At 43.0% G+C, this 12,500-nt stretch overlaps 1 long non-coding RNA gene across 1 annotated transcript in view; it reads right to left on the reverse strand.

Annotated features, from left to right (window-relative positions):
* Positions 1–11,242, reverse strand: part of LOC140180969 (uncharacterized) — a 13,143-nt gene extending 1,901 nt beyond the window's left edge. The window contains exon 1 of the long non-coding RNA XR_011875305.1: positions 11,105–11,242. This is a non-coding gene — a long non-coding RNA (uncharacterized lncRNA). The remainder of the gene's footprint in view (positions 1–11,104) is intronic.
* Positions 11,243–12,500: the final 1,258 nt, after the last annotated feature.

Raw genomic sequence — 12,500 nt, forward strand, 5'->3', positions numbered from 1 at the left:
AACAACTTTTAGAGACTTATTTTGTATCTCATGACATTTTAGATCTGAACTTTGTACTCTTTGACGGCATGAGTCTCTAAACTCCATTGTTGGGGGTGAGGAGCTCTGCTGTGTCTCAATGAATTAATGCAAGTATTTCTGTTTTCCATTCAAACATGCGTGTTCCTATCTAAGATATCCATTCGCGCCTAACTATGGAGAAGGTGATGATCAGTGACACTCATCACCTTTCTCAACCCACGAATGTGTGTCTGACAATCACCTCCGTTCCACATCAGATTGAATGAATATCTCTTAGATTCCTTAATCAGAATCTTCGTGGTATAAGTTAGATTGATGGCGGCATTCATGAGAATCCGGAAAGTCTAAACCTTGTCTGTGGTATTCTGAGTAGGATTCAGGGATTGAATGACTGTGACGAGCTTCAAACTCGCGAGTGCTGGGCGTAGTGACAGACGCAAAAGGAGGGTGAATCCTATTCCAGCATGATCGGGAACCTCAGATGATTAGCCGTGCTGTGACAGAGCATTTGGACCATTTTCACAAGAGGAGGGGATGTAACCATTGACATTGGTGATGCCCCAACACACAGCTTGCCATAGAAGGACGTGCGTACGTGAATCAGAGGACAAAGGAAAGCAGAGATTCAGAAGACAAAGCATCTCCAAAACTCCAACATATTCTCCATTATTGCATAACAAGTAACCTTTAACCCATGCTCTCTTGTTTATTCGCAATTCAACTGATAAATACAATTGACTTCCTGACTAAGAATTGCAAGATAACCATAGATTGCTTCAAACCAACAATCTCCGTGGGATTCGACCCTTACTCACGTAAGGTATTACTTGGACGACCCAGTGCACTTGCTGGTTAGTGGTACGAGTTGTGAAAAGTGTGATTCAAACTTCGTGCACCAAGTTTTTGGCGCCGTTGCCGGGGATTGTTCATGTTTGGACAACTGACAGCTTATTTTGTTACTTAGATTAGGAAAAAATTTATCTTTTTAGTTTAGAGTCTCTTATTGTTGTCGTGTTAGAATTTTAGAATCCTTATTTTCCTTTTCTTAAAATCTTTTTTAAAAGAAAAAAATAATTTTTCTATTAAATCCTGTGCCAAACTTTAAGTTTGGTGTTTTCTTGTTGATTTTTCTGTGTTTTTCGAAAATTTTAGTTTGATTTTCTAAAAATTTTAAGTTTGGTGTTCTTCCTTCATGTGCTTGGGTTCTTGTGAGTCTTCAAATTGTTCTTGAGTTTTCCTTGTGTCGTGATCTTAAAATTTTTAAGTTTGGTGTTCCTTGGCATTTTTTCCTCCAAAAAAATAAAATTCTCTATTTTACATCATCTCCCTTTCTCCGTCATGGACCTAAGCGGAAATGAACAGTCCAGGAGGACTCTGGGGTCATATTCTAACCCCTCTACTGCTTCATATGGGAGTAGCATCTGCATACCCTCCATTGGAGTCAGTAGCTTTGAGTTGAATCCTCAGCTCATTATCATGGTACAGCAAAGTTGCCAGTATTCCGGTCTTCCACAGGAAGAACCTACAGAGTTTCTGGCACAGTTTCTACAGATTGCTGACACAGTACATGATAAAGAAATAGATCAGGATGTCTACAGACTATTACTATTTCCATTTGCTGTAAAAGATCAAGCTAAGAGGTGGTTGAATAACCAACCTAAGGCCAGCATAAGGACATGGAAACAGCTGATAGAAAAATTCCTGAATCAATACCTTCCCCCAAAACAGATGACACAGCTAAGGCTGGACATCCAAGGCTTTAAACAAGGAGATAATGAATCTCTTTATGATGCCTGGGAGAGATATAGAGAGATGCTACGAAAATGCCCCTCTGAAATATTTTTAGAGTGGGTTCAGTTAGACATCTTCTACTATGGGCTTGCAGAAGGAGCTCAGATGTCTCTAGATTACTCAGCTGGTGGATCTATCCACATGAGAAAGACAATTGGAGAGGCTCAAGAGCTCATTGATACAGTTTCCAGGAATCAACATCTGTACTTAAGAAGTGACCCTTCCAGGAAAGAAGAGGTTAAGACAGTAACTGCTGAACTCAGTCCTGTAAAACAAGCTGCTGAAGTCAATCAGCAATTGGACTTTCTAACAAAGCAGTTAGCCGAATTCAAAGATAGACTACAAGAGACAAGGATGGCTAATATACATATGGAAGAACAGTTTAAGCAAACAAAGCAGCAGCTGTCAAGGCAAATAACAGAAGAATGCTAAGCAGTTCAATTAAGAAGTGGGAAAACACTAAATACCCCACATCAAGGCAACAAAAAACTAAGAAATGAGCAAACCACCCAAAATTCACCTAAGGACAGTAAGAGCCCAGGGAAAAGTAATTCTGAAACTAAAATGCCAGAAATTTGGTGGAAGGCTGGCGCTGAACGCCCAGACCATGCTCAGGACTGGCGTTCAACGACAGAAACAAGGCAGGACTGGCGTTCAACGCCAGAAATAGGCAAAGATATGGCGTTGAACGCCCAAAATGGGCAATATCTGGCGCTGAACGCCCAAAATGGGCACAGTTCTGGCGTTCAGATGCCAGGAACAGACAAGGAGCTGGCGTCCAATTTCACTCCAGCTTCTAACCCTGGTACTCAATTGCCAGTGAGGGATCAGACACACACAAATGCTGATAACAACCCCTCTAAAAAGGCTTCTTCAACCACTTCTGTAGGCAATAAACCTGCAGCAACTAAGGTTGAGGAATATAAAGCCAAGATACCTTATCCTCAAAAACTCCGAAAAGAGGAGCAGGATAAGCAATTTGCTCGCTTTGTAGATTACCTCAGGACTCTTGAAATAAAGATTCTATTCGCAGAAGCACTTGAGCAAATACCTTCTTATGCCAAGTTCATGAAAGAGATATTGAGTCATAAAAAGGATTGGAGAGAAACAGAAAGACTTCTCCTCACTGAAGAATGCAGTGCAGTCATTCTGAAGAGCTCTCCTGAAAAGCTTAAAGACCCTGGGAGTTTTCTGATACCATGCATATTAGAAGGTAATTGCACCAAGACAGCTTTATGCGATCTTGGGGCAAGCATCAACCTAATACCTGCATCCACTATCAGAAAGCTTGGTTTAACTGAAGAAGTTAAACCAACCTGGATATGTCTCCAACTTGCTGATGGCTCCACTAAATACCCATCAGGCGTGATTGAAAACATGATTGTCAGGGTTGGGCCATTCGCCTTTCCCACTGACTTCGTTGTGCTGGAAATGGAGGAGCACAAGAGTGCTACTCTCATTCTAGGAAGACCCTTCCTAGCAACTGGACGATCCCTCATTGACGTCCAACAGGGGAAATAACCCTGAGAGTCAATGATGATGAGTTTAAGTTGAACACTGTCAAAGCCATGCAGCATCCAGACACATCAACAGACTGCATGAAAGTTGATCTTATTGACTCCTTAGTAGAAGAGATCAACATGGCTGAGAGTCTCGAATTGGAGTTGGAAGACATCTTTAAAGATGTTCAGCCTGATTTGGAGGATTCAGAGGACATGAGAGAGCCTCTGAAATCTCTTCTGGAAAAGGAAAAACCTCCTAAACCCGAGCTCAAGCCATTACCACCATCCTTGAAATATGCTTTTCTGGGAGAAGGTGACACTTTTCCAGTGATCATAAGCTCTGCTTTAAGTTCACAGGAAGAGGAAGCACTTATTCAAGTGCTAAGGACACACAAGACAGTTCTTGGGTGGTCCATAGGTGACCTTAAGGGCATAAGCCCATCTAGATGCATGCACAAAATCTTATTGGAGGATAATGCTAAACCAGTGGTTCAACCACAGAGACGGCTAAATCCAGCCATGAAGGAAGTGGTGCAGAAAGAGGTCACCAAATTACTAGAGGCTGGGATTATTTATCCTATTTCTGATAGCCCCTGGGTGAGCCTTGTCCAAGTCGTTCCAAAAAAGGGAGGCATGACAGTGATTCATAATGAAAAAATGAACTGGTTCCTACAAGAACAGTTACAGGGTGGCGCATGTGTATTGACTATAGAAGGCTCAATACAGCCACCAGAAAGGATCATTTTCCTTTACCATTCATAGACCAGATGCTAGAAAGACTAGTAGGTCATGATTATTACTGCTTTTTGGATGGCTACTCAGGCTATAACCAGATTGCAGTAGATCCTCAGGATCAAGAGAAAACAGCATTCACATGTCCATCTGGAGTGTTTGCTTATAGAAGGATGCCATTTGGGCTGTGTAATGCGCCTGCAACCTTCCAGAGATGCATGCTCTCTATTTTCTCTGATATGGTGGAAAAATTTCTGGAAGTCTTCATGGATGACTTCTCAGTATATGGAGACTTATTCAGCTCCTGTCTTGATCACCTGAAACTTGTTCTGAAAAGATGCCAAGAGACCAACCTAGTTTTAAACTGGGAAAAATGTCACTTCATGGTGACTGAAGGGATTGTTCTTGGACATAAAATCTCAAACAAGGGAATAGAGGTGGATCAAGCAAAAATAGAGGTAATTGAAAAATTACCACCACCTGCCAATGTTAACACAATCAGAAGCTTTCTGGGGCATGCAGGATTCTATAGGAGGTTTATAAAAGATTTTTCAAAAATCGCAAAACCTCTAAGCAATCTGCTAGCTGCTGACACGCCATTTGTGTTTGACACAGAGTGCCTGCAGGCGTTTGAAACGCTGAAAGCTAAGCTGGTCACAGCACCAGTTATTTCTGCACCAGACTGGACATTACCATTTGAGCTAATGTGTGATGCCAGTGATCACGCCATTGGTGCAGTGTTGGGACAGAGGCATGACAAGCTTCTGCACGTTATTTATTATGCTAGTCGCATTCTAAATGATGCCCAGAAGAATTACACAACCACAGAAAAAGAATTACTTGCAGTGGTTTACGCCATTCACAAGTTCAGATCATACTTAGTAGGATCAAAAGTGATTGTGTATACTGATCATGCTGCTCTTAAATATTTACTCACAAAGCAGGATTCAAAACCCAGGCTCATTAGATGGGTGTTGCTTCTGCAAGAGTTTGATATAGAAATAAGAGACAGAAAAGGGACAGAGAACCAAGTGGCTGATCATCTGTCCCGGATAGAGCCAGTAGAAGGGAGGCCCCTCCCCTCTCTTGAGATCTCTGAGACTTTTCCGGATGAGCATTTATTTGCTATTCAGGAAACACCATGGTTTGCCGATATTGCAAACTATAAAGCTGCAAGGTTCATACCCAAGGAGTACAACAGGATACAAAAGAAGAAATTAATTACTGATGCAAAGTACTACTTGTGGGATGAACCTTATCTCTTTAAGAGATGTGCAGACGGAATAATCCGTAGGTGTGTGCCTAGAGAAGAAGCACAGATGATCCTGTGGCATTGCCATGGATCTCAATATGGAGGCCATTTCGGAGGTGAGCGAACAGCCACCAAGGTCCTCCAATGTGGCTTCTATTGGCCCACACTCTATAAAGATTCCTGAGAGTTTGTACGTAACTGTGACAGTTGCCAAAGAGCTGGTAATCTGCCTCATGGTTACGCCATGCCTCAACAAGGAATCTTGGAAATTGAGTTGTTTGACGTCTGGGGAATTGACTTCATGGGATCTTTCCCACCATCATACTCAAACACTTATATTCTGGTGGCAGTTGACTATGTATCAAAATGGGTTGAGGCCATTGCCACACCCACCAATGATACTAAAACAGTGCTGAAGTTCCTCCAGAAACATATTTTTAGCAGGTTTGGTGTCCCTAGAGTACTAATCAGTGATGGGGGCACTCACTTCTGCAATAAACAGCTTTACTCTGCCATGGTTCGGTATGGAATTCGCCATAAGGTGGCTACTCCATATCATCCACAAACTAATGGTCAAGCTGAAGTCTCTAACAGAGAATTAAAGAGAATCCTAGAACGGACAGTAAGTACCCGTAGAAAGGATTGGGCAAGGAGCTTGGATGATGCTCTGTGGGCTTACAGAACAGCATTCAAGACCCCTATAGGGACCTCTCCATACCAACTTGTGTAGGGTAAGGCATGTCACCTGCCCGTGGAACTGGAACATAAAGCCTACTGGGCAACCAGATTCCTAAACTTTGATGCCAAATTAGCTGGAGAAAAAAGATTGCTCCAGCTAAATGATCTAGAGGAATTCAGATTCAAGGCTTTCAAAAATGCCAAGCTTTATAAAGAGAAATAAAAAAAGTGGCATGACAGAAAGCTGTCATCTAGAATCTTTAAGCCAGGACAGAAGGTTCTACTGTTCAACTCTAGACTCAGGCTATTCCCCGGGTAATTGAAATCCCGGTGGAGGGGACCATACGTGATTACAAGTGTATCACCATATGGTTATGTGGAGCTTCAAGATATTGATTCTGATAAGAGGTTCATTGTCAATGGACAGAGAATCAAACACTATCTTGAAGGCAACGTTGAGCAAGAATGCTCAAGGCTGAAGCTAGACTAAAAGCTCAGCAAGGTCCAGCTAAAGACAATAAAGAAGCGCTTGCTGGGAGGCAACCCAGCCATGGGGCATCAATCTTCTAAGCATTATGCCCTATTTCTATTTTTATTTTTATTTGTTTATATAGAGTTCATTGATAACAAGGTAAAGAATCAATTGCATAAGTTCACAGGGTTACAAAAGGAATCTGCACACAAAACAGAAAAAAAGAGCTCACTGGCAAGAAAATGCCAGTAAGAGCCTATTTTGGGCGTTCAGCGCCCAAAAGGGGCAGCCAGTGGGCGCTGAACGCCAGTAAGGGCAGCAATCTGGCGTTCAACGCCAGAAGAGGGCAACAACTGGGCGTTGAACGCCCAGGAGATCAGCATTTGGGCGTTGAACGCCCAAAACAGGCAGTGTTTGGGTGTTCAAATGCCAGGATGATGGGGAGGTGGCAAACTCATTTTTCTTCATATTTTTTCATTCTAATCTTGATTTTCATACTTCAATTCATGATTTCTTGCATAAACATGTTAAGAACCCTGATTTCTAAAATCCCTAATTTCTAAAAATCCTACTTTAAAAATATCAAATATATCTTAATCCATAAGCACAAACCCTCTTTGCAAATTCAATCCAACTCTTTTCAAATCTTTTTAAAAAAAACAAATCTATCTTTTCGACTCTTCAATATCTTTTTCAAAATCTCCACTTTATCTTTTTCAAAATCTAGATTTATCTTTTTCAAAAATCTTTCATATCTTTTCAATTTTAAACTATATCCTCTCTTATCATATCTTCTATCTTATCTTTTCCAAATCAATCTCTTTTATCATATCTTTATTTCTTTTTTCGAAAACCCATCCTCCCTCCCTTTAAATTTGGGTTCGGCCTCCCTCCCCTTTAATCAACAATTGCACCTAGCTCTCCTTCTATCCCTCTCCTTTCTTTTCTTTTGCTTGAGGACAAGCAAACCTCTAAGTTTGGTGTGTTTATCCGCGATCACTAAGATCATGGCTCCTAAAGGAAAACAACCCACTCCAAGAGGCAAGAAAGAGAGCGTTCCAAAACCACTTTGGAATCAAGGGAAGTTCTTATCTAAAGAACATTCAGACCATTATAACAAAATAATGGGTCTGAGATCAGTGATCCTGGAAGTTAGATTCAATCTGAAAGAAGATGAATATCTGGAGATCCAGGAGCAAATTTGAATCAGGAACTGGGAAGTCCTAGCCAATCCTGAAACGAAAGTGGGAAGGAATATGGTCCAGGAGTTCTATGCTAATATGTGGCAGACTGACAAGCAAAAACTATCTGGAACTGCTTTCTATGAATATCGGACCACGGTCAGAGGAAAGATTGTTCATACCACCCTTGACAAGATCAGAGAGATCTTAAAGCTACCTCAGCTGAAAGATGATCCAGACTCCTTCAACAGGAGAATGATGAGAACAGACAAGGGCCTGGATAAGATTCTAGAGGATATATGTATCCCTGGAGCCAGGTGGACCACCAACACAAAGGGTGTCCCAAATCAACTCAAGAGAGAAGATCTTAAACCAGTCGCCAGAGGATGGCTGGACTTCATTGGGCATTCTCTGTTGCCTACTAGCAACCGTTCTTAAGTCACAGTTAAAAGAGCAGTGATGATCCATTGCATCATGATGGGAAAAGAAGTGGAAGTTCATCAGCTGATTTCAGCTGAACTCTACAAAATTGCTAACAAAAATTCTAAAGAGGCCAGGTTGGCTTATCCAAGCATGATTTCTCTGCTCTGCAAGGAAGCTGGAGTAAGAATGGGAATAACTGAGTATATCTCAGTTGAGAAGCCAATCACCAAAGCATCAATGGAAAAACAACAAGCACAGGATGATCCCACCAAGAAGAAAACACAGGAATTTCTCCCAGAAATCCCTCAATCTGAATACTGGGAGTAACTTGAGACATCTGTTACCAAGATAGGGGAAGCTATGGAATAAATAATAAAAGAACAGAAGGAACACGGTCAAATTCTCACCTATATGTTTAAAGAACAAGAGGAGCAAGGGCGTGACTTAAGGGAATTGAAACGCCAGAAGTTATCTCTTGAAGGACCAAGCATCCCATAGATCAGAGGAACACCCATTTCCCAGAATAAAGGTTGTTAAATTCCAATTTCTGCTTTAACTCTGTGATAGTGTCATTATAGAAGTTCACCTTAGGAGTCATATAGTAGTAATTGGTATCTATTTTGATTTTATCTCCAATTAAGCCATAGTTTATTTTTCTCATCATCAGCAAACATGAATAAAATAGTAGATCTTTTGAATAAAAGGCAATAAAATTTTGAGTTTTAATAAGAGAAATTCTAATTAGTTACATGTGGTGGCAATACTTTCTGTCTTCTGAATGAATGCTTGAACAGTGCATATGTCTTTTGAATTTGTTGTTTAAGCCTGTTAAATATGTTGGCTCTTGAAAGAATGATGAACATGAGACATGTTATTGATAATCTGAAAAATCATAAAAATGATTCTTGAAGCAAGAAAAAGCAGCAAAAAAAAAGCCAATAGCCCTTAAAACCAAAAGGCAAGGGTAATAAAAAGGATCCCAAGGCTTTGAGCATCAGTGGATAGGAGGGCCTAAGGGAATAAAATCCTGGCCTAAGCGGCTAAACCAAGCTGTCCCTAACCATGTGCTTGTGGCGTGAAGGTGTCAAGTGAAAACTTGAGACTGAGCGGTTAAAGTCAAGGTCCAAAGCAGAAAGAAGAGTGTGCTTAAGAACTCTGGACACCTCTAATTGGGGACTTTAGCAAAGCTGAGTCACAATCTAAAAGGTTCACCCAATTATATGTCTGTGGCCTTTATGTATCCGGTGGTAATACTGGAAAACAAAGTGCTTAGGGCCATGGCCAAGACTCATGAAACAGCTGTGTTCAAGAATCATCATACTGAAATAGGAGAATCAATAACACTATCTAAATTCTAAGTTCCTATAGATGCCAATCACTCTGAGCTTCAATGGATAAAGTGAGATGCCAAAACTGTTCGGAAACAAAAAGCTACTAGTCCCGCTCATCTAATTAGAATCTGAGCTTCACTTAAAAACTCTAAGATATTATTGCTTCTCAACCTATTAGTCTTCTATTTTATTTGTCATTGCTTGAGAACAAGCAACAGTTTAAGTTTGGTGTTGTGATGAGCGGATATTTTATACGCTTTTTGGGGTTAATTTCATATAGTTTTTAGTATATTCTAGTTAGTTTTTAGTTTATTTCCATTAGTTTTTAGGAAAAATTCATATTTCTGGACTTTACTATGAGTTGTGTGTTTTTCTGTAATTTCAGGTATTTTTCTGGCTGAAATTGAGGGAGCTGAGCAAAAATCTGATTCAGGCTGAAAAAGGACTGCTGATGTTGTTGGAGTCTGACCTCCCTGCACTCAAAGTGGATTTTCTGGAGCTACAGAACTCAAAATGATGCTCTTCCAATTGCGTTGGAAAGTAGACATCCAGGGCTTTCCAACAATATATAATAGTCCATACTTTGCTCAAGGATAAACCAGAAAAGGATCAAAAGTTGGAGTTCAACGCCAGAAATGGATCCAAACCTGGCATTGAACGCCCAAAACAGCCTTATGCACGTGAATTATTCAAGTCTCAGCCCCAGCACACACCAATTGGGCCCCAGAAGTGGATCTCTGCACCACCCATCATAGTTTACTCATTTTTTGTAAACCTACGCTACTAGTTTAGTATTTAAACAACTTTTAGAGACTTATTTTGTATCTCATGACATTTCAGATCTGAACTTTGTACTCTTTGACGGCATGAGTCTCTAAACTCCATTGTTGGGGGTGAGGAGCTCTGCTGTGTCTCAATGAATTAATGCAAGTATTTCTGTTTTCCATTCAAACATGCGTGTTCCTATCTAAGATATCCATTCGCGCCTAACTATGGAGAAGGTGATGATCAGTGACACTCATCACCTTTCTCAATCCACGAACGTGTGTCTGACAACCACCTCCGTTCTACATCAGATTGAATGAATATCTCTTAGATTCCTTAATCAGAATCTCCGTGGTATAAGCTAGATTGATGGCGGCATTCATGAGAATCCAGAAAGTCTAAACCTTGTCTGTGGTATTCCGAGTAGGATTCAGGGATTGAATGACTGTGACGAGCTTCAAACTCGCGAGTGCTGGGCGTAGTGACAGACGCAAAAGGAGGGTGAAACCTATTCCAGCATGATCGGGAACCTCAGATGATTAGCCGTGCTGTGACAGAGCATTTGGACCATTTTCACAGGAGGAGGGGATGTAACCATTGACAATGGTGATACCCCAACACACAGCTTGCCATAGAAGGACGTGCGTGCGTGAATCAGAGGACAAAGGAAAGCAGAGATTCAGAAGACAAAGCATCTCCAAAACTCTAACATATTCTCCATTATTGCATAACAAGTAACCTTTAACCCATGCTCTCTTGTTTATTCGCAATTCAACTGATAAATACAATTGACTTCCTGACTAAGAATTGCAAGATAACCATAGATTGCTTCAAACCAACAATCTCCGTGGGATTCGAACCTTACTCACGTAAGGTATTACTTGGACGACCCAGTGCACTTGCTGGTTAGTGGTACGAGTTGTGAAAAGTGTGATTCAAACTTCGTGCACCAGTACCATCAAACAAACTATAACTGATTTAATGAGCCATTCGCAGTTTCACAGTCTGAATTAGTTCATACTTACACATGCATGGCTTAATCTTTGAGACAAGCATATGACTACTGGCAGGATCAACCAGGTAGCATCCTTCACCGACCCTGCGCGCCGAGCTGCCAACGCCCCCCGCGAGTGGAAGCTTTCGAAGGACACGGCGGCAGGCGTCTTTCCGAGAAACCGAATCATCTGAGGGACAGACGGGGATCTAAGACCCCATCCCAACCGCGTGCACCACACCAGTGAGAACAGAACGCGCACGCAGGCCACCGTTGCCGCGCAGAGCGCCGAAACGGGTAGGACCACGGGCGTGTCTTGGAACTCCCCCGGCAATCCCACTAGGGGACTCCGGAGAGGAAAGGTTGGGGCAAGGCAGTGATACCACACCACGGGGTAGGAAACACAGGAGCCGCACAACAGTGAAACGAGCACGGTAGCTCGAGCCCACACATGGAGAAGATCCGGTGCGCCCGTTCGTTGCGCGAGGCAAAGAGTCAGACAGCACTCAAGACCCACACACCACTCATTCGCCAACACAGTCCGCAAACCCAGCACTCCCAGACAAACCGCGCCCCGCATGCCAAGATGCGTGCAGGCAAGCGGAAGCATACGGGAGGGCCGAGCCAACGCCGCTGGGCAGGTTTCAAAGGAAGGGACAAAAGAGACTCGAGGGACAGCCTGAAGCGTAAGGTGCTTCGGACGATAACCGAACAGCTGTACCGTCTAGATAAAGTCACACGCACAACCCACACACGCTCATCCGCCACCACGGTCCGCAAACACAGCACGCCCGGACGAACCGTGCCCCGCACGCCTAGGCGCATGCAGGCAAACGGAAGCATACGGGAGGGCCGAGCCAACGCCACTGGGCAGGTTTCAAAGGAAGGGACGAAGGAGACTCGAGGGACAGCCCAAAGCTTCAGGCACTTCGGACAATAACCGAACAGCTGCACCGTCTAGATAAAGCCACACGCACAACCCACACACCGCTCATCCGCCACCACGGTCCGCAAACACAGCACGCCCGGACGAACCGTGCCCCGCACGCCTAGGCATGTGCAGGCAAGCGGAAGCGCACGAGGTAGCCGAGTCAGCGCCGCTGGGCAGGGTTTGGGGGAAGCGACGAAGAACATTCAAGGGACAGCCAGATGCGTGAGGTGCTTCGAGCGATAGCCGAACAGCCGTACCGTCTTAAGCAACACGCCCAACCCACACCGCATCGGGCACCGTCGTACGTCGACCCTAGACGTTGGGCGAGCACGACACGTTGCCCCTCGGGAGTGGACACGAACAGGTAACCGTCTTCTGCAACGTGCCCCCTCATAGTGCTGGGACGAGCACGTCGCGTTGCCCCCTG

Source organism: Arachis hypogaea, chromosome 17 (genome assembly GCF_003086295.3).
Source record: "Arachis hypogaea cultivar Tifrunner chromosome 17, arahy.Tifrunner.gnm2.J5K5, whole genome shotgun sequence".
Classification (NCBI taxonomy): Eukaryota; Viridiplantae; Streptophyta; class Magnoliopsida; order Fabales; family Fabaceae; genus Arachis; species Arachis hypogaea.